Below are 25,953 nucleotides of genomic sequence, written 5' to 3' on the forward strand. Positions count from 1 at the left end.
AGGCAACTAAGTTTGGAATAAGGACCACAAAGGTTGCTGGCTGTGCTGTCTCCTAAAAACTCCCCACAGTGCCACCTGGTGTCCCAGTGACATATTGCTACATACTGTCACCAAGAGCAAGGACTTCTGCTCAAAATAACGGAGACAGTGAGAAGGAAAAAGGAGGACAAGGAGGTGAACAAGAAGAAAGAACACATGAGGAGGAGCCAACAGAAAAATTCAGGCAACATGAAAAAACCAGAACAGAGGAAATCCCCCAAGACGCCATGAGGAAGCTAATTTAGAAGATTCCACCTATAAAGAATTAATGGACTTGACAGAAAGGGAATTTAAAATATGGATGATAAAGACAATAAAAGGAATGAACAAGAAAATGGAAAGACAGAACCAAAAGTCGGATGAGAGATATGTAGAATATAGAAAGAATGTGGCAGAGCTTAAGGAAATGAAGGAGACAGAGAATGTAAAGAGGCAGTAGAAAGTATCAAAAATAGGTTAGACCATGAAGAAGAAAGAAACTCAGACCTAGAGGATAAAGTTTTCAAGTTAAACCAGGTAGTTAAAGAGATAGAAAAGAAGAGAGAGAAAGCAGAAGAGGTACTTAGAGAACTATGAGACTCCATCAAGCTTTTAAAAATATGAATAATAGGGATTCCTGAGGGGGAAGAAGATTGTCCCAAAGGAATGGAAGCCCTACTGGAAACCATCATAAAGGAAAATTTCCCAAGTTTTACTAAAGACCCCGACACATTCCTTTCAGATGGGTATGGAACCCCTGGTCATCTCAACTCAAACAGAGCCTCTCCAAGACACATTGTAATGAACATGTCCTAAGTCAAGATGAAAGAAAAAACTCTGCAAGCAGACAGGAGTATGCACCAACAAACCTGCAGAGGCAGAGTGATTAGGATGACAGCAGACTTTTCAACTGAAACCTTTCCAGCCAGAATAGCATACTCTTACACCTTCAACATTCATAAACAAAACAATTTTCAGCATAGAATTCTGTATCCTGCTAAACTAAGCTTCAAAATTGATGGAGAAATCAAATATTTCACGGATATACAAGCACTGAGTAAATTTGCCACAACAAGACCAGCTCTACAGGAAATACATAGACCTATTCTCAACACTAACCATCACAATGGACCATCAGCAAAGCAAACATCAAGAACCTAAAAAAGCAGCTGCCACGATGGTGCAAAGGATAAAGCTACACAATGGACTTTCACAAAATGTGATGAATGGAACTCTACCACACTTATAAATTCTCTCAATAAATGTCAGTGGACTGAATTCACATCTGAAGAGGCACAAGCTGGCCAAATGGATAAAAAGTACAAACCATCTATATGCCGTTCCCAGGAAACACACATACCCTTGAAGAACAAATCAAGACTCAGGGTTAAGAGATGGAAAACAGTACTTCAAGCAAATGGAAATCATAAGAAAGGAGGGGGTGCAATCTTATTTTCAGATAAAAGCAGATTTAAAGTAACTAAAGTTAAGAAAGACAAAGATGGACACTTTATACTAGTCAAAGGAATAATACAATATGAAGACATTTCGATTTTAAATATTTATGCATGCAACTTAAGTGCTCCCAGATTTATGAAACTGACCTTGATGGGTCTGAGCAATTTGATATCCCATAACACCATAGTGTCCAGGGATTTTAACACCCCTCTGACAGAACTGGACAGATCCTCTAAACAGAAACTAAACAAAGATACAAAGGACTTAAATGTGATCCTAGAACAAATAGGATTAATAGACACACAGAACACATCCCAAAACTAAGGAATATACATTTTTCTCAATTGTCCCATGATACATACTACAAAATTGACCACATCCTAGGATACAAATCAAGCCTCAGCAAAATTAAAAGAATAGAAATTGTACCTTGTATCTTTTCAGACCATTAAAGGTAGAACTCAACTCCTACAAAAGCATTCATCCCCACACAAAGACTTGGAAATTAAATAACCTTATGATGAATGATAGTTGGGTTCAGGAAGAGATAAAAAGAGGAAATCATTAAATTCCTCAAACATAACAACAATGAAGACACAATTTACCAAAACCCGTGGAATACAGCAAAAGCAGTCTTATGAGGGAAATTTATCACATTCAATGACTACATTTGAAAAACAGAAAGAGAGTGCATTAAGAAACTCAAGAATCTTCTTATGGAATTGGAAAAAAAAAAAAGAACAATCTAATCCCAAAACCAGCAGAAGAAAAGAAATATCCAAAATTAAATCAGAGATGAATGAAATTGAAAACAAAAGAATTCTTAAGAAAATTAACAAAACAAAAAGTTTTTTTAAATAAATAAAATCAACAAACCTTTGGCCAGATTAACTAGAAACAGAAAAATAAAAATCTAATAACCTCAATCAGAAATGATAAAAGGGAAATAACAACAGATGCCACAGAGATACAAGAGATCATTTCTAAGTACCACAAATAACTCTATGGCCAGAAATACGACACTGTGGAGGAAATGGATCAATAACTGGACTCCCCTCCCTCTCCCTAGACTTCATCAAGAAGAAATAGATGTCTTGAATAGAGATTGAAGAAACAATAAAAAATATCCCAATAAAAAAAGTCCTGGTGCAGATGGCTTCACACCAGAATTCTATCAAACATTCAAAGAAGAGCTTATACCCATACTGCAGAAATTATTATAAAAAATTGAGAAGGAAGGAATTTTCCCCAACATATTCTACAAAGCAAACATCATCCTGATACCAAAACCAGGAAAAGATCCCACTAAAATGGAGAATTTCAGACCAATTTTACTAATGAATATAGATGCAAAAATTCTCAATGAAATCCTAGCCAATAGATTACAGGTACACATTAAAAAAATCATTCATCACAATCAAGTAGGTTTCATCCCAGGGATGTAAGGCTGGTTTACTACATGCAAATCCATAAATGTAATTCATCATATCAAAAGAAGCAAAAACAAAGACCATATGATCTCTCAATAGATGCAGAAAAAGCATTTGATAAAATTCAACATCCTTTTCTAATAAGAACACTTAAGAATGTAGACAAAGGTGGCATATTTCTTAAACTGATCACAGCCATCTATGACAAACCCATAGCTAATATTTTACTGAATGGAGTAAAACTGAAAGCTTTTCCACTCAGAACTGGAACCAGAGAAGGTTTTCCTCTATCACCACTACTATTAAACAGGGTGCTGGAAGTTCTAGCCAATACAATCAGTCAAAAGAAGGAAATAAAAGGCATCCAAATGAGGGCAGAGTAGGTCAAACTCTCCTGCTTTGCCAACAACATGATCTTATACTTAGAGAACCCCAAAGACTCAACCTCAAGACCTGGAAGTGATCAAACAATACAGCAATGTTCCAGGAAATAAAATCAATGTCCACAAATCAGTAGACTTTGTATACGCCAATAACAGCCAAGATGACAAGCTAATCAAGGACACAATTCCCTTCATAGTAGCTTAAAAAAAAAAAGAAAGAAAGAAAGAAATGCCTAGAAGAAAAGAAATAACCCAAATTAAATCAGAGGTGAATAAAATTGAAAACAAAAGAATAATTCTTAATTCTTTTAAGAATAACATAACAAAAGAGGTGAAGGAACTCTACAAACAAAATTACAAAACCCTAAGAAAAGAAATAGCAGAAGAGGCTCAGTGCCTGTAGAACAGGGGGTAGGGTTCCAACCATGTATACCAAGGGTGGCAGGTTCAAACCTGCCCCAGGCCAGCTAAACAACAATGACAACTGTAACAAAAAAATAGTTGGGCATTGTAGCGGGCACCTGTAGTCCCAGCTACTTGGGAGGCTGAGGCAAAAGAATTGCTTAAGTCCAAGAGTTTGAGGTTGTTGAGAGCTGTGATGCCACAGCACTCTACCAAGGGCCACATTGTAAGACTCTGTTTGAAAGAAGGAAGGGAAGGGAAGGGAAGGGAAGGGATTAACAAATGGAAGAACATACCATGCTCTTGGCTAAGAATAATCAGCATTGTCAAAATGTCTATACTACCCAAAGCAATCTACAGATTCAATGCAATATCCATTAAAATACCATCATCATACTTTAAAGATTTGGAAAAAATAGTTCTTCATTTTGTATGGAACCAGAAGAAAGCCCATAAAGCCAAGGCAATTCTTAGTAGCAAAAATAAAGCCAGGGTATCACCCCACCAGACTTTTGGCTATACTACAAGGCATACTGATCAAAACAGCATGGTCTTGGCACAAAAATAGAGGCATTGACATTTGGACCCATGAGATGAAACTTACATCTTACAGCCACCTGATTTTTGATAAATTAAACAAGAACATACCCTGGGGAAAAGAATCCCTATTCAATAAATGGTGCTGTGAGAAATGGATAACCACATGTAAAAGATTGAAACTGGATCTGCACTTCTCACCACTTACAAAAAATGATTCAAGATGGATAAAAGATCTAAATCTAAGGCATGAACAATAAAAATCCTCGAAGAAACTGTGGAGAAAACACTTGAAGATATTGGCCTGGGGAAAGATTTTATGATGAAGACTTCTGTGGCAATTGCAACAAGAACAAAAATAAACAAATGGGACTTAATTAAACTGAAAAGCTCTGTACAGCTAAGGAAACAACAACCAAAGCAAACAAGACAAACTTCAGAGAAGGGGAGCAGCTAAGGGGAGTGACAAGGAGAGTGGGTGTGGCTGAATGGAGGTGCTGAGGGCAGTGGGAGCCGGTAAGGACCAGGAGTAGGATCCAGGTTACATATAGCAGGTACTGCTTCCAGTCAGAAAGGATAGTGAGACGCCACCAGTGACCTTACACTGACCTGGGCCCTTTGGATATTATCATATTATTAAAATTGCAAATTTAGATCCTCCTGGGTTCTTTGGGAAGGTCTGGGGAAGACATGAGGGTATTGGGAAGTTTGTTATGTGACTGCAACCTGCCAACTATCCCAAAGGTAGGAGGTGACAGCTTGTTGAACTGTAAAAGGTGATGTGTATCCACACTTCTGTGTCTCCTCCTCATTCTCGGAGAAGGTCCTGTTTTGCTCTTGGAGATGCATGGGTTTTCTCCTATTCTCCTTATAGCTTGTTTGTCTTTGTTCGTAATCACTTTGTGTTTGTGATCACTCTGTCATCAGCTGGGCACTGGGAGCCAAGAACCAGGGGAACATTTTCATCCAGAAGGATCTAGTATTGGAACTAGAGATTGGGCAACTTTTATTCATTTGTTCACAAACACTTACTTGGCAGGTCTCCCAGGTTTCAGACATTGAATTAGGCTACGTGGACTGTAAAGAGGGTGAAGAGCAAGTTCGTCTTCAGTTCACAATACACAGGGACAAAGACATTGGACAACAGGTGAATTAAAATCCCACATGGAAAGTGCTAATACAAGGACGTGTCCTGGGCTGAACAGAAGTGAGGCTCTGCAGGGCTCTGAGCCTGGAGGTGCAAGAAACTGTACAAGCCCAGAAGCAGGAACAGCACCAGAGAGCAGCTACTTCTTGGGAAACTAGTCAAAACCATCAGGAAAACAGCCTGATGACTGTTTGTGGTCTGTGGAGCCAACTGTGCCATCTGGACTCAACACTGGAGAAGCTAAGCCATAAGGAAATGTAATTTGGGCCATAAAACAAACTGGTTTTCAGCTTTAGAAACTCTGTAACCAGCTCCTTTTCTCAAAGCTCATCCCACAGAACCTAACTCCCTAGTTTCTCTTAGTTCAGTATTCAATTTGTCTCAGAAACTTTATTAACATGTGAACCAAAGCTTGTAGGCGCATGGAAGGGCACGACTGAATCTCAGCCTCAGTGCCCAGCTCAGGACACTGCAGCAGAGGAGCTTTCTGTAGAGAAGAGATGAAGAGTCTGATTATGAGCTCACTAAGGCCATTGACAAATTTACTTACTGGGTATGTTTACTGAGTACTTACTCTGTGCCAGGCACTGTGATAGGCATTTATCACAAACAGACCCAAGCTGATGAAACAGACAAGGTCTCAGTCCTTGTGAAGCATCAAGTCGGTGAACAAACACATAAACACATAAGTAAGCATGAGTAAGCAAATGGACCAAGCAGTAACCATATGCTGTGACCACAGTGAAGAAAGCAAGGGGTGGGAGTCACTCGATGGAGAATAGATCAGTTTCTACTTCCTTTGAATCTCTTATGCCCTCATGAAAGGATGCTGGGCACATACTAAATATTCAATAAAATATTTGTGAAATTGAGTGATTAGCAGGAAAGTCAGATTGCAGACGCATCAAGAATGGCCTCATATTTGCATCTTGGAGGCATGAGCATGGAAGGAAACCGCACAGACAGTGACCTTCAGCTCTCTCATGAGCACCGCATGCCAGCAACTCTAAGAGGCTATCACATTTAAGATCGGGGGAGCTAGGACCAGGGTGCTCCGGAGACCCCACTTCAGTCTTATGAGAGAATTGAGAGTGACTGGTCACTATCTTGGGAAGATGTCTGCATCCCCCTTCTGGATGGAAACCACTGGTAGACATGTTGCATTGGTCTCATTAGCAGGTACATGGAACATATTTTGCTCTCAAGGCTTTCTGGCAAATCTTAATAGACTAATTATATAATTTATTGTGTGTCTGACTCCATCAGGAGTTTAGATCAAAATGAAATATCTCAGGCTTGATATTGACAAAGGAAAGTCTTTTTGACACAAAAGAAAGCCTGTTATTCACTCCCCTGAGAGGGTGGCCATCTGGGTCCCTCCCTACACTCCCTTCCCTCCCCAACAATAAACCTCGCACACTCATAAGCTCCAGCATCTCCATGTCCTCCCAGAGTTGCAGTTGCTCTGAGGATACTTTTTGATCTCTCAATAACTTGGGATAGCACTCACTAAGAGGTATTTCTGAGGCAGCAAGAGTCAGAGCAAAGTTTTTTTCCATTTGAGATTTAGCACAAATTCTTATCTTTCCCGGAAGCTGCTGACAGCACAGCTTCTGAAGATTTCTGAAGGAGCAGCTTGGCTTTCTGCACGCCCTCCTTGAGCATGATTTCTGCACCACAGCACTGCTGGAGGAGGCCAGCACTCAAGCAGCCTAGGATGTGATGCCAGCTCTGCCTTTCAACAGCACTATGATCTTGAGCAAGTTATTTTTCCTCTTCAAACCTCAGTTTCTTCCTTGGCAAGGAGGAAGATAATATCTGCCAGATAAGGTTGTTGTAAGGACTAGATGATACGATATGTCTCCTTGTTGTTACTGTATTTTATTTGCAGAACACTATAGCACCTGGGTTGGAGCCCTTCACTCAGAAGGCACTCAAAAACCACTGATCAGATTTCACTTAAATTCAAGGCACATGTCATAGGCAGTCTCTGCCTTATAAACTGGAGTTTTTCCAACTCTAAATGTGTTTCCCAACATAAAGTTATAAACTGTGGTTTGACTGCAGATTGGTACCAGAATCCCATTCAATGCATAATATTGCTAAAATAGTGTGCATTTGCAGTGAGGAAGCACATAAAATAAAATCAGTCACGAAGAAAAATGATAAAACATTGAATAAAAACAATTTCATATTTATCTTGAAAGTTTTTTTTGTTTTTTTATTGAATCATAGCTGTGTACATTGATATGATCATGGGGCATCATTCACTAGCTTCACAGACCGTTTACCAAGTTTCACATATACCCTTGTAAGATGCACCGCTGGTGTAATCCCACCAATCCCCTTCCCTCTACCTACCTCCCCCCTCCCTCCCCTCCCTTTCCCCCTTCCCCCTATTCTTGGGTTGTAACTGGGTTATAGCTTTCATGTGAAAACCCTAAATTAGTCTCATAGTAGGGCTGAGTACATTGGGTACTTTCTCTTCCATTCTTGAGATACTTTACTAAGAAGAATATGTTCCAGCTCCATCCATGTAAACATGAAAGAGGTAAAGTCTCCATCTTTCTTTAAGGCTGCATAATATTCCATGGTGTACATATACCACAATTTATTAATCCATTCGTGGATCGATGGGCACCTGGGCTTCTTCCATGACTTAGCAATTATGAATTGGGCTGCAATAAACATTCTGGTACAAATATCTTTGTTATGACGTGATTTTTGGTCTTCCGGGTATATGCCCAGTAGAGGAATTACAGGATTGAATGGCAGATCTATTTTTAGATCTCTAAGTGTTCTCCATATCTCTTTCCAAAAGGAATGTATTAATTTGCATTCCCACCAGCAGTGCAAAAGTGTTCCCTTTTCTCCACATCCACGCCAACATCTCTGGTCTTGAGATTTTGTGATATAGGCTAGTCTCACTGGAGTTAGATGGTATCTCAAAGTAGTTTTGATTTGCATTTCTCTGATAATTAAAGATGATGAGCATTTTTTCATATGTCTGAAGGCCGCACGCCTGTCTTCTTCAGAGAAGTTTCTCTTCAAATCCCTTGCCCAGCCTGTGATGGGATCCCTTGCTCTATTCTTGGTAATGCGTTTGAGTTCTCTGTGGATTCTGGTTATTAAACCTTTGTCAGAGACATAACCTGCAAATATCTTCTCCCATTCTGAGGGCTGTTTGCTTGCTTTACTTACTGTGTTCTTGGCTGTGCAGAAGCTTTTTAGTTGGTGGTTTAAGGGAGCAAATTTAATTTAAGGAGAAAGAAGTCATAGATAATCACTGGAGTAGATCTTCAGAAAAGCTTTTGAAATTTTCCTCTACTAGGTGTATATCCAAAAGACCAAAAATTACTTTACAATAAAGATATTTACAGCACATTGTTCATTGAAGCTCATTCATAATTGCCAAGTCATGGAAGAAGCCTAAGTTCCCATCGACCCATGAATGGATTAATAAATTATGGTATATGTATACCATGGAATACTATGCAGCATTAAAACAGATGGAGGTCAGATACCGCTTTTATGTTTACATGGATGGAGCTGGAATATATTCTTAGTAAAGTATCTCAAGAATGGAAGAAAAAGTAACCAATGTACTCAGTACTATTATGAAACCAATTTATAATGACTTACACTTTTATATAAAAGATAAATTAAAATTATAGCCCAGGATGAAGGAGGGAAGAGGAGAGGGATGGAAGGGGAGGGGGAGGTTTGGTGGAGGGAGGGTAAATGGTGGGACTATACCTATGGTGCATATCTCAAGGGTACATGTCAAATCTATTAAGTATAGAGTATAAATGTCTTAACACAATAATTAAGTAAATGAGGGGAAAGCTATATTAACTAGTTTGGTGTAAGCATTCCAAATTATATATAAAATCAGTGCATTGTACATAAAAGCATTATTGTATACTCAATCTATGTGTATATGACTTAATAAAAAAAAATTCTTGGTGTTGATACCCCGGATATTTATTCTGTTTAGTTTCCCATCAAACTCTAGGACTGTTTTCTTTGATACAGGTCTCCCATTGAACGGGGTCTCTTAAAAGCAAAAAGCAAGCCTTATTATTCAGAGGGGATCGCTGAAAAGCAGGGAGCAGTCCTGAGAGAAACAGTTAGAAATCAACAAAAGAGGTGGGAGAGCAAGATGGCAGCCAAGTAACAGCTTCCTTGCATCTGGGCACCGTGAGTCTGGGGAGATAGACTCCAGGCATCTCTGGCTGGTGGGATCTGCCTATAATCATCCCTTTGAGGATACAGGGAGTCAGCGAGAGACTTCAGGACCCCAAGAGGAGGACAAAAGCAGTGGAAAACTGGCAAGTAATCACGTGTGTTTGCTTGGTCTAATCCCGCCGACAGCTGTAAGTGCAGTAGCAGCGAGACTGTAAACCGGAAAGGCCTTACCTATGAACTGTTTTGGTGTTTTTGGACTTGGCACTCAGTTGAACTGCCTTGGGGAGAGCTTGAGCGGGAGTGTGGAGAACTTTGGGCATTGCCTGGGACCCCAGACTGAGCTGCTGAGGCTGAGGGACGGAGATAATAGTGTTTGGCTGAGGGCTGCAGGGAGCCATTGTGAGAAAACTGCCCCAACAAGGTCCGCCCTAGGGGTTGCAGAGCAAGGATCCCACAGAGTGAACGGTGCTGTGTCCAAGACTGATTTTAGAATCACCATCTTCCACAACAGGTGTTAATCTTGCACCAGGATCTTATTTCAAGTGCCAGCCAGGACCAGGGTAGGAGACTGATGCTCCCCAGCAGCACAGGCTTTGAAGGATTCGTAGGAGGGTGGAGAGGGGGTTGCTGTGTCTGTGCAGTTTGGTTTCTGGCCTGCTTTCCACCCCATGGGGAGCAGTAAAGATGTAAAGATTGAGAAAGAATATCACATTCGATAAAGGTAGCTTTAAGGGATATAAGAAGTAAGGATTTGAGTAGAGGTTGGCAAGATGTTTCTGCCACCCCTCTACTGTTGAGCCTTGCCCTAACTTTGTAGAGCTTCTTTTGCGTCTTTCAATACACTATGACTACTCTAACATGGTTGTACTCTTTATTTCATCCTAGTTATCCCCTCACTCTTAAGGGGTGTGTCAACTGAGAGCCTCTGGCCAGGGTTCTCTCTGGTGTGGCTTGAAGAGCCTCCCTAGAAGTCTGTGGATGGATTGCCCACGAGGCTGGCAAGCAGGCTTTTCTCTGGCTCTCTCTTCTTCAGTGAGAATGGCCCATTCTAGTCTGTTTTTGTGGCTCTGTGTTCATTAGTGGTGTGTATTTCAATTCTTTGTCTGACTACCCAAGAACTCCCTGTTCAAAGCTCCAACACAGTTTCACCATTAGCATCATTGTTCTGTTTATCAATGAGGATGGACATTTCTTTAGGCTCATAAATGGTAGAGTTTCATGAATAAAGTTATTTCTCAAGGAATAGAAAACTGACAAAAAGGATAAATGAACAATAGAGAATTTTTATAATAACTAAAAACATAAGTTAAAAAGTTGAAAAAGAATGGAAACTTAAAAGTAGGTGCATGTGACAATTTTTCCTCAGCACTCATCTAATGAAGGGAAGAGCTATCATAGCAGAGAACAAGGGCAGAAGAGGTCTCTCTCTCTCTCTCTCTCTCTCAGAAGTGGGAGTGGTGGGCATGGGATTCCAGACCAGAGTGCTCCCCAGTATGTAGGCGAAGCTATGTGATCTGCGGGTGATCTTTCTAGATTTTGGTGTTCTCATCCATAAAATGAGAAGGTAGGACCAGGAAGTCTATGGGAAACTCCAGTTTAAAATTTTACGAGGACCTTGTGAGTTCATATCAGCTAGTGCTGCATTTCCAGCTAAGTGCAAGTTAAAATCATGGACTTTGCCTGTGAAGCCCAATATGTTTCTTCACCTTTGCTTCCTTTAAAATGTATTTTGCATCACCGTGATAATTGAGAAGAGTTTCCTCAAAGAAAGGGCTTCCCAGAAGTATACCTAGGGTCAGGATAGGACACTTTCTATAATATATCAATACACTTGAAACTTTCCTGGGAGCAAAAAATCTAAGTGAGAACTACCCTTCAATGCAAAAAATAAGGTTGAGCCTGGAGGCTCAACCTTTCAAAGGAAGAGCTGTTATAAACATTACGCATTTGGCAGATCTCCATGGAAGGGTAAAAGGTCACAGGCACCTGCAAAGGACTTCCCCCACAGATCATTCTAAGGAAACTCCTTTCTAGCCTCTCCTCCATAAGCGAGTCAACTTTGGATCTGAAGGCTCTGGCAACAAAAGTGTGTTTGATCCCACACTACAAGGGTTGACTACAGCTTTATCTTCCCAGGTGCAGAACAGAGACAAGATCCAACATTCTTCCACTCAGGGACATCTATCTACATAAGTGGGGTTTCCTTAGCTTCCTTTTTCTCTTCTAACAATCACCATTTCCTATTTAAAATGTAGATTTCTTGGGCTTCACAAGAAGTAACCATTTATCTCATCTCTTTTTTTTTTTCTGCAACTTCCTGAATTCCCTTGGAAAAACAATCACAGTTTTGTCTGTGGTTTGTGTTTTTCCTGGATGGGTTCTCAAACTTTTGCTTAATAAACCTTCATTGATTGAGACCTTTGCCTCAATCACTTATTTTGGATTGTGAGTATAAAAGCTGCTCACATGTTGCAGTGTTAAGTACTGCTTGAAGGAGTATATTTTCAAGAAAAAAATTCAACAGATTATATGATACATTTATTAAACTTACATACAAAGTTTTTACCAAAGGAGGCAGTTTTAAAAATCCATTGTATATATTGTGAAATTGATGATCTTTACAAGACAATAATTATGAGGCCTCTTAGAGTCTTAGTTATACATATAGAAGGGATATAAGAAAGACTTTGGAGGTTTGCCTGAAAAGAAATTATACCAGAAATTAGGATCCCAGGGTTTAGTGGCTTGTTTAACCACCAATTGAGCCTCTGACCCCAGATGTTTCTTTTGTTGTTGTGTCTCTTGATTTTCTAATGTGAGACTAGAAAATAACCACCATTTCCTCATATCAAGCTCTTACTATTATTCTCTTATCTCTTATGTTTTTATTGTGATAAACTTTACATAACATAACATAAAGTTTATCATTTTAACTATTTTAAGTGTATATAGTCCAGTGGCATTAAGTACATATTGTTGTCCAGGTATAACCAACATCCATCTCCAGAATTTTTTCATCTTCTTAAACTGAGACTCCATACCTATTCTTTTATTTTAATAGTATTTTTTCTGATCTGCTTGCAGGGGTCCTCAAACTTTTTAAACAGGGGGCCAGATCACTGTCCCTCTGACCATTGGAGGGCCGGACTATAGTTAAAAAAAAAACAAAAAACTATGAACAAATTCCTATGCACACTGCACATATCTTATTTTTAAGTAAAAAATCAAAACAGGAACAAATACAATAACACCGCATCATGTGGCCTGCTATAAGAACCAATAGTTCTTATAACATGCACAAACTTAGTGTGGGATTAAAAGTATAATTTTACAGAATATTCAGAGTAAATTGAATCCTGAAGATTGGCTAGCTTGATGTCAGATGGGCTACAAGGCTTACGTATCAAATTGTGATGATGTGAACCCCTAGGGTTACACTCAAAAGATGTGAGTGTTTGAACTCTATGATGTATCAATACATATTCCACTTGTGAAAAATACACCAAGAGAGCTCTTGCCCCATTCAGTGGAAAACACTGAGAATCTCCTAAGAAGAGGAGAGAGTTAAATATCTCCTGAGACCAGCCTTCTAGGGAACTAGTTGAATGAGGTGAGCTGGCTCCATTGTGCCTGGGATTTTCTCCAGGTGCTACCTCTTACGTAGCTGTCTTCTGTCTTTATTCCTGGCTGTTCATTTTGAATCCAATTCTTCCCCTGCCTTTCTTTGCCTGTATAGCCCAGTCCCTCTACCCCTCAACCACTTAGGGCTAGCAGTTGGGCCCTGCCTCATCTTGGAGAAGGATCAAGCTCCCTTTTGCTCAGCCCCCTGCCCTCTCCCTGCAAGTAGATCGGCCTTCCCCACCCACTAGCTGTAGCCCCTCTGTCCCTCCCTCAAGTGTCCCTCCCTCCCAACCAGAGCCACAGACATTGCATTGCACATTTTGAAAACATAAATTTCTGTTTCTATTTACCAAAGCATCAATATTAAATCATATGATTAGACTGAATCACAGTTTTCTGATGTTTTATAGATTAGATTGCCATGCCAGGAAACCTCATACTGGAAATCTGAGTTTCTTTTAACTTAACTTATTCTTAAAAAGGAAAAGAAATTTGACAGAGATATTCAATCAGAGATACCTTTATATACATGTTACTCATTGACTTACTCATCACTCCATAGCCATTTACTCAATAACCCACATATGCCAAGCACTGTTGGGAAAATAGGTAGGAATAAAAATGGCCTTGCCCTCACAGAGTTCAAAGTCTTCAGGAAATACAGACCAGAAAGTGGACAGTTATAATAGCATGAATACACACGGTGATAGGGGGCAGAGTGGGCCTGTCTGAGTCATGAAGGAGGTGCCTCACTCTAAAAGATAAGCTTTCCTGGGCGGTGAAATCTATACAGGTGATATTGGAGGAACGAGCCTCTGACATCAGAGGGGTTAGCCAAGCAATGTAATAGGCAGCCTGGGATACCCTGAATGCCATTTACTTACTATCATAGTTTAGTTTTTCAAAAATTAAGTGTTTCTGTTATTCAAAGAAAAAAACAAACTTGTACCTAATGTGTAGGCAACAGAGAGGACTTTAAAGATGCTATCTAAGTATAGCTCATCCTCCGTCTGTCTTACAATGAGATTTATATTTCTTTTGCATTCCAGTAAAAAAAATCATAAGAAGTATAGGATCCAAGAGAAGATTTTAAAAATAGCCCTAAGTGTTTCCATCTGGCATTTGTAATTTTTTTTTTTTATTAAATCATAGCTGTGTACATTAATGTGATCATGGGGCACCATACCCTGGTTTCATAGACCGTTTGACACATTTTCATCACACCGGTTAACATAGCCTTCCTGGCATATTCTTAGTTATTGTGCTAAGACATTTACATTCCACATTTACTAAGTTTCACATATACCCTTGTAAGATGCACCACAGGTGTAATCCCACCAATCTCCATCCCTCTGCCCACCTCCTCCATCCCTCCCTCCCTTTCCCCCTTCCCCCTATTCTTAGATTGTAACTGGGTTATAGCTTTTATGTGAAAGCCATAAATTAGTTTCATAGTAGGGCTGAGTACATTGGATACTTTTTCTTCCATTCTTGAGATATTTTACTAAGAAGAATATGTTCCAGCTCCATCCATGTAAACATGAAAGAGGTAAGGTCTCATCTTTCTTTAAGGCTGCGTAATATTCCATGGTGTACATATACCACATTTATTAATCCATTCGTGGATCAATGGGCACTTGGGCTTTTCCCATGACTTAGCAATTATGAATAGTGCTGCAATAAACATTCTGGTATAAATATCTTTGTTATGATGTGATTTTTGGTCTTCTGGGTATATGCCTAGTAGAGGAATTATAGGATTGAATGGCAGATCTATTTTTAGATCTCTAAGTGTTCTCCATATATCTTTCCAAAAGGAATGTATTAATTTGCATTCCCACCAGCAGTGTAGAAGGGTTCCCTTTTCTCTACATCCACGCCAACATCTCTGGTCTTGGGATTTTGTGATTTTTCTCTAATCTTACTGGAGTTAGATGATATCTCAAAGTAGTTTTGATTTGCATTTGTCTGAGGATTAAAGATGATGAGCATTTTTTCATACGTCTGTAGGCCGTGCGTCTGTCTTCTTCAGAGAAGTTTCTCTTCTAGTCCCTTGCCCAGCCGCGATGGGATCACTTGTTCTTTTCTTGCTTATACGTTTGAGTTCTCTATGGATTCTGGTTATTAAAACTTTGTTGGAGACATAACCTGCAAATATCTTTTCCCATTCTGAGGGCTTTTTGCTTGCTTTACTTACTATGTTCTTGGCTGTGCAGAAGCTTTTTAGTTTGATAAGGTCCTTATGCTGAATGATAGCTGGGTCAGAGATGAGACTAAGAAGGAAATTGCCAAATTTTTGGAACAAAACGACAATGAAGACATGAATTATCAAATCTTCTGGAATAACACAAAAGCAGTTCTAAGTGGGAAATTTATAGCACTGCAAGCCTTCCTCAAGAGAACGGAAAGAGAGGAAGTTAATAACTTAATGGGACATCTCAAGCAACTGGAAAAGGAAAAACATTCCAACCCCAAACTCAGTAGAAGAAAAGAAATAACCAAAATTAGAGCAGAATTAAATGAAATTGAAAACAAAAGAATTATACAACAGATTAATAAATCAAAAAGCTGGTTTTTCGAAAAGGTCAATAAAATAGACAAACCTTTGGCCGACCTAATCAGGAAAAAAAGAGTAAAATCTCTAATCTCATCAATCAGAAATGACAAAGACGAAATAACAACAGACTCCTCAGAAATTAAAAAAAATCCTTAATGAATATTACAAGAAACTTTATTCTCAGAAATATGAAAATCTGAAGGAAATAGACCAATACTTGGAAGCACGTCACCTTCCAAGACTTAGCCAGAATCAAGTGGAAATGTTGAACAGGCCCATATCAAGTTTGGAAATAGCATCAACCATACAAAACCTCCCTAAAAAGAAAAGCCCGGGACCAGATGGTTTCACGTCATAATTCTACCAAACCTTTAAAGAGGAACTGGTACCTATATTACTCAACCTGTTCCAAAAGGTAGAAAAAGAAGGAAGGCTACCCAACACGTTCTGTGAAGCAAACATCACCCTGATTCCCAAACCAGGAAAAGACCCAACAAGAAAAGAAAATTATACACCAATATCACTAATGAATATAGATGCAAAAATATTGAACAAGATCCTAACAAACAGAATCGAGCAGCACATCAAACAAATCATACATCATGACCAAGTCGGTTTTATCCCTCAAGGCTGGTTCAATATTCGTAAATCTATAAGTATAATTTAGCACATAAACAAATTAAAAAACAAAGACCATATGATTCTCTCAATCAATGCAGAAAAAGCTTTTGATAATATACAGCATCCCTTCATGATCAGAACACTTAAGAAAATTGGTATAAAAGGGACATTTCTTAAACTGATAGAGACCATCTACAGTAAACCCACAGCCAATATCATATTGAATGGAGTTAAATTGAAATCATTTCCACTCAGATCAGAAACCAGGCAAGGCTGCCCATTGTGTCCACTGCTCTTTAACATTGTAATGGAAGTTTTAGCCACCACAATTAGGGAAGAAAAGGCAATCAAGGGTATCCACATAGGGTCAGAAGAGATCAAACTTTTGCTCTTTGCAGATAATATGATTGTATATCTGGAAAACACCAGGGATTCTACTACAAAACTCTTAGAAGTGATCAAGGAATACAACAGCATCTCAGGTTACAAAATCAACATCCATAAATCGGTAGCCTTTAAATATACCAACAATAGCCAAGTTGAAAAAACAGTTAAGGACTCTATCCCATTCACAGTAGTGCCAAATAAGATGAAATATCTGGGAGTTTATCTAACAAAGGACATGAAAGATCTCTATTAAGAGAACTATGAAACTCTAAGATTCTGGTTAGGTGAAAATGTTAACAAATGGAAAAACATACCATGCTCATGGCTGGGAAGAATCAACATCATTAAAATGTCCATACTACCCAAAGTAATACATAATTTTAACACAATCCCCATTAAAGTTACACTGTCATACTTTAAAGATCTTGAAAAAATAATACTTTGTTTTATATGGAATCAGAAAAAAACCTTGAATAGCCAAGACATTACTCAGAAATAAAAACAAAGCAGGAGGAATCATGCTACCAGACCTCAGACAATACTACAAATCGATAGTGATCAAAACAGCATGGTACTGGCACAAAAACAGAGAAGTAAAGTCTCCATCTTTCTTTAAGGCTGCATAATATTCCATGGTGTACATGTACCACAATTTATTAATCCATTCACGGATCGATGGGCACTTGGGCTTCTTCCATGACTTAGCAATTATGAATTGAGTTGCAATAAACATTCTGGTACAAATATCTTTGTTATGATGTGCTTTTTGGTCTTCTGGATATATGCCCAGTAGAGGGATTACAGGATTGAATGGCAAATCTATATTTAGATCTCTAAGTGTTCTCCATATCTCTTTCCAAAAGGAATGTATTAATTTTCATTCCCACCAGCAGTGCAAAAGTGTTCCCTTTTCTCCACATCCGCGCCAACATCTCTGGTCTTGGGATTTTGTGATATAGGCTAGTCTCACTGGAGTTAGATGGTATCTCAAAGTAGTTTTGATTTGCATTTCTCTGATGATTAAAGATGATGAGCATTTTTTCATATGTCTGAAGGCCACGTGCCTGTCTTCTTCAGAGAAGTTTCTCTTCAAATCCCTTGCCCAGCCTGCGATGGGATCCCTTGTTCTATTCTCGGTAATGCGTTTGAGTTCTCTGTGGATTCTGGTTATTAAACCTTTGTCAGAGACATAACCTGCAAATATCTTCTCCCATTCTGAGGGCTGTTTGCTTGCTTTACTTACTGTGTTCTTGGCTGTGCAGAAGCTTTTTAGTTTGATCAAGTCCCAGTAGTGTATTTTTGAAGCTGCTTCAATTGCCCGGGGGGTCCTCCTCATAAAATACTCGCCCAGCCCGATTTCTTCAAGGGTTTTCCCTGCACTCTCTTCTAGTATTTTTATAGTTTCATGTCTTAAGTTCAAATCTTTGATCCAGTGAGAGTCTATCTTAGTTAATGGTGAAAGGTGTGGGTCCACTTTCAGTCTTCTTACAGGTTGCCAGCCAGTTCACCCAGCACCATGTGTTAAATAGGGAATCTTTTCCCCACTGAATGTTTTTAATTGGCTTGTCAAAATTAAATAACGGTAAGTAGCTGGATTCATCTCTTGGTTCTCTATTCTGTTCCAGACATCTACTTCTCTGTTTTTGTGCCAATACCATGCTGTTTTGATCACTATTGATTTGTAGTATAGTCTGAGATCTGGTAGCGTAATTCCTCCTGCTTTGTTTTTATTTCTGAGTAATGTCTTGGCTATTTGAGGTTTTTTCTGATTCCATATAAAACAAAGTATTGTTTTTTCAAGATCTTTAAAGTATGACAGTGGAGCTTTAATAGGGATTGCATTGAAATTATATATTGCTTTGGGTAGTATAGACATTTTAACAATATTGATTCTTCCCAGCCATGAGCATGGTATGTTTTTCCATTTGTTAATATTTTCAGCTATTTCAAAGACCATATTTTTAAGAGCCGTTTTGGGTTCACAGAAAAATTGAGTGGAAGGTACAGAAATGTCCCTTGTCCCTCATGCCCCCACATGTGTTCAGTCCCCCCACGGTCAGCGTCCGCATCATCCTGACAAAATCACCCTCACCCACAGTCCGTAGTTGACACTGGGGCTCATGCCTAGTGCTGGACGCCTTACAGGTTGTGAGTAACGTATAATGACACGCATCCACCCTAACAATGTCGTCCAACAGCTGATCTTCCTCACTGCCCCATGGTTTGCCTTCTCCAGCATGTGGCACACTTGGAATCATGCAGTGTCCCACCTTTTCACATTGGCTTCTTTCACTTAGCAATATGCATTTTAGTTTCCTCTATGTTGTTCCATAACTCAGTAGGTTTTTGTTTTTAGTACTGACTACTACTGTGTTGTGTGGCTGTGCCATAGGGCATCCATTCACCTACTGGAAAGCATTTGGATTGCTTCAAAGTTTTAGCAATTATGAATGAAGCTGCTATGTACATGTGAGGGTTTTGGGTGGACATACGTTTTCAGCTCCTTTGAGTGAACACCAAGGAGAGAGATTGCCAGATCATATGGGAAGAGTGCGTTTGGTTTCGTGAAAAACAGGCAAGCTGCTTTCCAAAGATGCTGTGCTAGTTTTGCATTCCCACTGCTCCACGTCCTCCCCTGCATCCGGCATTGGCAGTGTCCTGGATTCTGGCCATTCTAATCGCTGTGGAGTGGTATCCCATCATTGTCTCAGTTGGGATTTCCCTGATAACACATAACGTGGAAGAGTACTAACTTTTAAAAAACTTTCTATTTTCAAATAATTTTAGGCTTATATGAAAGTTGCAAAACTCAGAGACTTCCAGGTACACTTACCCCAGCATCTTATCACACAGATGGATTTGCGTGGTCACCACCATGACCAGGACACAGAACAATCACCCCTAGCAAACCCTCTCATGCTTTCCATTCTAGTCAATAACCTCCCTGCACTACCCCTAGACCCTGGCAACTGCCCATCTGCTCACCATCACTGCATATTATTTTAAGACGCATAAATGGAATCGTACAGTAGGCAACATTTAGACATTGGCTTTCTTCACTAGGCAGAATGTCCTTGAGATGTAGCCAGGTTGCCATGTGTATCCATAGCTGGATCCTTTCTGTTACTGAGCAGTGTTCCACACATGAATCTACCACTAACTTTAAGGGACCGTGAATAGAAAAGGAGCCCACATGTGAGAATGAGAAACATGGGGCCAAAGAAAGGGAAGCAGGAGAGTAGGCCCATGCAGAGGAGGGTGTGCCGCAGCAGGCAGTGCTCGGCCATGGCAAAGCTTCTGCACAGCATAAGCACCTGGAACCTTGCAGCAACAGCCATAGCCCATAGTGGCACCTACCTTGTGCTAGCAGCATGCTAGGTTCTGGGAAGGAAATGGAGAGCAAATGCAGAGTGGTCCCTACTCACATTGAGAGGCACATGAAACTGCACAGATAATCTCACTAATAAAACGGAGCTGAGATAAGTGTGGTTGGAGGCAAGGAAACACTGCTGTGAGGATGTGTAGCAGAAGGGCATGGCCTTGTCTCGGGTTCATTCCTTCCTCCCTTGATTCTTATATTCAGCATACAAAGTGTGAGTGTTTCACGTGTGCCAGCTGTGTGCTAGGTTACAGGGAAACATCGGTAAACAAATGTGGGCAGGTTCCTCTCCTGGTGGTACTTAGATCTGAGGGTGTGGAGTAACATTTGAGCTGCGAGATATGAAGGGCAGGCAGGAGCACAGTGGATGGAGGATGGTGGTCCCGCAGGAAGGGAGGCAAGTGCAAAGGTCCTGAGGTGGGACGAAGCTGCACCTTCCCTGGACAGACAGAAACTCCATGGCAGGCATGCAGAGAGTGAGTGAGGAATTCACAGGTGTGAGACGAAACTGCGAAGGCGGGGGCCAGAGACTGCCTCAGCAGGGGCATGAAGCTGGGAGGGTATTTTCCCTAAGCAGAATGGAAAGCAGGAAAGTCTGGTGCTGCTGCTGTTGTTTGTGGTTTGAAAAGATTACTAGGGTCACTGTGCGGGGAGAGGACTGATGTGGGGAGAGCTCAGGTGAGAGGCGACTCAGACAGAGTGTGAAGTACATGGGAACACTAGTAGCTAGAGCTGAGATGACTCTGGAGACCTGACACATTTGGAGACTTAATCCATTCCAAGCCAAGAGAGAAATAGAAGGCAGAAGACAGGGAAAGAAAGTGTTAAGAGAAATACCCCAATATCTGGCTTGCATGTGGGTGGATACTGGTGGCGTCCTTTACTGGACAACTGAGAAAGAAAAAATATGGGGAAGGGAGGGACCCACTGCATTAGGGAGAGGGGAGGGAGGGAGACTGTCACTGCAGACGTGTGAAGGTGTCCAAGAGGGAGTGTCAGGAAGGCTGCTGGGTTGCACAGCCTCATCACACTGGGCTGGAGGAAGATGGAACTGTCAGCAGAGGGATGTTTTAATGGTCACTGGTTTTGGTGCGATCGGTTCACACAGAGAACTCCAAGAGAAATCACACCAAGCTCCGAGACCTCCACCATTCAGAGATGGGTTGATGTGCAGCCAGGAAAGGAGGCGGATGCTTAATAAATAAGTGTTCTATGAAGCTGAAAATCCAGAAGGCCTCAGGCATGGTAACTCAATATGCCAAACTTGAAATGCCACGAGAAATTATTTTCCAGGAATTACAAATGTATATTCTTGGAAGCTAATGAGCTGTTTTGATTTCTGAGAACAAATTTGAATAAGTCTGAGAAATTGCATCAAACAATTTATGCCAGTGTATGTAATTACGCCAATGCACGTGGCACCTAGGAACCACTCGCTTTACCAGCACATGGAAATGCTAGCAAAGTGAGGGAAAACGGAGCCTTAACCGGGGGCTTTGCACATGTCTTCAACAGATGCTTCAAGAACATCATCCAGAGGGGCCACAGCAAACCTCAGTGGTCGCTTCACAGCCACCACTGGGATTAGACAGCTGGGATGCGAGAGCATAGAGGAAGCAGTGGGAGGTGGGCACAGTTAATTCCCGGCAGAAACCCATCCAAGTTAAACAGTGGGCACTACCTCCCCGGGGTAGAAATGGGAGCAGGGGCTGTTTTTAGTATACTGGACTCAGCAAACATGGAGCTCTAATTAAAGCATTTTGGAACCTTCCACTCCTCACTGTGATGGCTACACTGAACACACCCCGCTCAGCAGCTCTGCTCCCTCTGTGGGGCTGACAGCTTGCAGACTGCAGATACAGAACTTGTCATATACCCCAGCTGGGTTATGTAACTGTTAGGCAGTTACCACTGTCTTTGCTTAAGGAGGAAACCAAAGTCCAGAACCGTTGCTAAAAAGCAATTTGTCACATGGGCAACCATTTTCCAAATACTCTACTGACTGTTTTATTGCAGAATCATGTTTTAAGCACTTACTATGGGTCAAGCTTTCTGCTAGGATCTGGAATTTTAGAAACAAAAAAGTTAGATAATGATTTCTGTTCGCAATTTCCTCATACTAATTAGTTGGATTGCTGGACAAAATCCCATGCACTATGTAGGATAGACTTAAAAAGTTATTTGTTGTTGATCTGATTCAAGTTTAATTGAGCACGTGGTTTTCTATTTGCAAAAGCTGGCAACCCTATAAGCTATTAGAGACTTTTTCAGAACCCCTGAGGCTAAGAGAGCCCTTCTCGTTATTTTTATTTATTTATTTTTTTGCAGTTTTTTGACCGGGGCTGGGTTTGAACCTGCCACCTCCGGCATATGGGGCCAGGGCCCAACTCCTTTTGAGCCACAGGCACCGCCCCTTTCTTGTTATTTCTAAATAGGAAAAAGTGACTCCGAATGTTTTATTATTGTGAAAAATTGTATCTGCCAACAAAATGCAAAATACAAACTAGTATTTATTAACCACAGTGACAAGCAGTATTTATCAAACTAGTATTATTAACCAGACAAGCAGTTACAAGGCTCCACCCAAGGAGAGCTTAATCCTTGAACTCACTATTCTCTTTAGCTTACACAAAGAACCTTTGCATCCATTATCTTAGGGAACCTTAGAGCAAGTGGTATTAAGTCCAATTTATAGATGAGGAAGCAAAGGCTAAGAGAGGCCAGGTGACCTGCTTGTGGGTGAACAGTAAATCAAGGGGGCTTTGAAACTACTCAACAACTTGAGAGCTCAAGGGCATCTTTGCCTACAGGATGCTGGATGCCAGTGACAGTAGCAATGGCTAATACAGAATCCTAAAACCGAATTCTTCCTTCCTCAGTTTTAGATGAGACCATAAAGGCCGAGAACAACGCAAAAGGCTTCAAGTGTCCCTCAGAACCCAAAGTCAGGGTGCATCACCTAAACCCACCTGTAACAGAGATTTCCTCGAGTGGGCTGTGTCATGGCAGCCTGTCTCCTTGCCCTTGTGGTGGTAGAGAGGGTGCCTTCCCCTCATTTCAGATGAAGGGGCAACGCAGGTCACTTGGGGTGCTTGGCGTGTGCCCACTGGGGTCTGGGCTCACAAGCGCTGTGCCCTGAGTCCCACAAGTGAAGTTCAGAGGTGGAGTTCTGTGGTTGGAGGTGTGCCCTGTGACAGCACAGCAGAGAAGGCACTGGGAGCAGGTGGCCCTGTTCCAGTGATGGAGACACGTGCTGGGGACCAGCCAGGGGGCTGGCCTGATGGGCTTAATAGCAATCCTGTCAACAACAACTGTCAACAGGGGGATGAGCGCAACAGGAGGTGGGCACCAGAGACCCAGCATCTGAGGAAGGGGCCGTTATAGTTAGCCAGGTGTGCAGGAGTGGAGGAGAGGCAATTTCTGGGAACTCTTGGCAGTGCTTTATATAATCAACTTGTTAATTGTCACCACAATCCTGTGAACTGAGTACTGTGATTAGGCCACTTTACAGACAAAGAAACTTGAGCACATGTGCAGGTGAAATTACCTGCCAGGCTTCACACAGGTGATGGATGGAATGGGGAGATAAATTGGGGAAGGCTAACCCTAGAAACAGACTCGTAAGCTCTCCTGATTTTACCAGTTTTATTTTATTTAACCTGCAAACAGCCCGATTATTTCCCTATGGTTATTTTCATCTGGGTCAGTAGGATATGAGGTGAAAAATTCTCAGCAAACTATTAACATTGTTGTAGAAAACAAAAAAATTAACTTTTCATGATTTTCCACCACCACGTGCTTTGGAAGGAGATGTCATACAGAAGTTTTATTCAAGTTATGAACCATTTGGGACATACCCCCCATTCTCTGCTACCCAGGGCTCCAGAGCTCATCCTGCTGTTCAACACGATTGCCGTAGAAACGCTGACCTGGTGTGCAACCTCCGGCCATAAGCTCCTAGTGTCCCATCACTGGCAACAGGTAGGAAGAAGTGAAAAGATAGTAACTGAAACTTTGACCTTACCTGGTGCAATGCAATTTTTAGTTCATAAAAGCCTGCCGTCTTATGCATTTAAATGGAAACACATGCAAATGTGTAAGTACCTAAAAGGGGATCCTTCCTGAGGGTAGTTTTAGCTAGGACTGATGTACTGAAAGCAGGTTCAATCTTCCCAGCCAATTGATGGAGGTAATAAATGTCACCTCTAAAAGGAATTGCCACCATGAGAACTATACCATTCAACGTATTCTAAACTACCATTTAATAGAATTTAACATGAACATTTATTATAAATACTTTCTGAGGAGACTAAGGCATGAAGCCTGCTTGTTCCATGTTTCCCATGTGGGACTAAAGCAAGACTTAGCCTTTCTGATATGAGAAAGGTGACTGCAAAGAAAGGCTGGAGGGAGCAGAAGCTGCTCTTTCCTGTCCCAGAGCCTTCTTCTGGATGACAGTCACAGTTTGCTCATGAGGAACCACTTCTGTTCCACTCTTAAGTGTATACAGTTCCTCTGCTCCTGAGCCAGGGTGGGCACAGCCCTGCTGACCCATCAGGCTCAAGCTGAACCAGCAGTGCTGGCCCCAGAATATTGTGGGAAAGATACTCTTTAAATGTTGGATAGGATGCCACCTTTAAATGTTGGTTAGGATGCTAGCCTGGCTAGACACAAATTCCTCACCATTTTGGCACTCGTATCAAGCCTTACTTGAGGTCAAACATCTCCTGGACTTTTCGGTTAGATGAGGCAATAAATTTGGGGTTTTGTTTGTTTCTGAGCCCTGTTTGAGTGAGGGACCTGCCACTTGTAAAGGAGGCATCAGGACTATTATAATGGCCCAAAGCAAGAGAGGCTGATGACCTTTTGACCTATCAGCTATTGTCTAGACTTAGAAAACAATTTGAAAAATAACCTCATTAGCTATATCAGAAGATTAAGTCAATTACATAGTTTGACCTTACAAGGGATAATGAGATATGACCCCTAATTACCACGCTGCCTGTTTGCTGCCCTCAATCCATCCTGTCTCATTAGTGACACAAGCTATCCCACTCCTCATTTTTCTCTTGTGAAACCACTCTCTTGTCTTTTCACATCCATGTGTATAAATTAAACATACCTGAAATTCCTTGAGAAGTTTCCATGTTCCCCACCCTCAAGTTAATTGTTTTATGCTTGAGATCACCTTGGATCTATAAAGTTTTGTGTTGTTTCATTATGATGCCCAGTTCATGGTTCACCAAAACTAAGAGCCATGGGCTCTCTGCTCCAATAAAGAGCATATTTATTCATTTCATCAGTGCCACATAAAACTTTGAAATATGATCTCATATTGAAGTTCTCATGATTCCACCTTAAATTAATTCCAGGAATATTTTTGCTTTCTTGGTGATGGGCCCAATCATTTTTTTAGGTTATGTGATGGAGGAAAGGTATTTACCCCAAGTTCTTCTACAAATAACAGTACATAGGTCTGTTAATCCTGAATCTACTAGTACCTCTGACTACTATTATTTCTACCAGCAGAACTGCCTTGGGAATGCTGATCTCCATGCTGTTCTGGACCAATGAAGGGAAAATACAGGGTGACCAGTCCAAATAATCTTAAGAAACTCTTTTTAGCTCATGGCTTCATCAGCATCATGGGTGTGTGAGGCATCATCTCAAATTCAGTTTAAAGAAACAAACTTTTCCTTAAAGCTGAAAAATGCCAGTCTCTCTTTCCCGGTTAAAAATCTTGTCTCTCTTCTCAACACAGCCAATTCCTTTGAATATAACAACTTACATGTGGTAATAAGTTACTTGCTCCCTAATCTAGAAAG

The 25,953-nt window shown here is 40.7% G+C and overlaps 1 protein-coding gene and 1 long non-coding RNA gene across 5 annotated transcripts in view; both read right to left on the bottom strand.

The window, feature by feature from the left end:
- SLC35F4 (solute carrier family 35 member F4) overlaps nt 1–25,953 on the bottom strand; it is a 286,744-nt gene that overhangs the window by 47,848 nt on the left and 212,943 nt on the right. The gene's annotated exons all lie outside the window — the stretch shown is intronic.
- LOC128594633 (uncharacterized) overlaps nt 23,759–25,953 on the bottom strand; it is a 29,482-nt gene continuing 27,287 nt past the window's right edge. For all 4 annotated transcript variants that reach the window (XR_008382616.1, XR_008382617.1, XR_008382618.1 and 1 more), the window contains one exon: nt 23,759–24,099. This is a non-coding gene — a long non-coding RNA (uncharacterized LOC128594633). The remainder of the gene's footprint in view (nt 24,100–25,953) is intronic.

Source organism: Nycticebus coucang, chromosome 9, assembly GCF_027406575.1.
Source record: "Nycticebus coucang isolate mNycCou1 chromosome 9, mNycCou1.pri, whole genome shotgun sequence".
NCBI classification, from domain to species: Eukaryota; Metazoa; Chordata; class Mammalia; order Primates; family Lorisidae; genus Nycticebus; species Nycticebus coucang.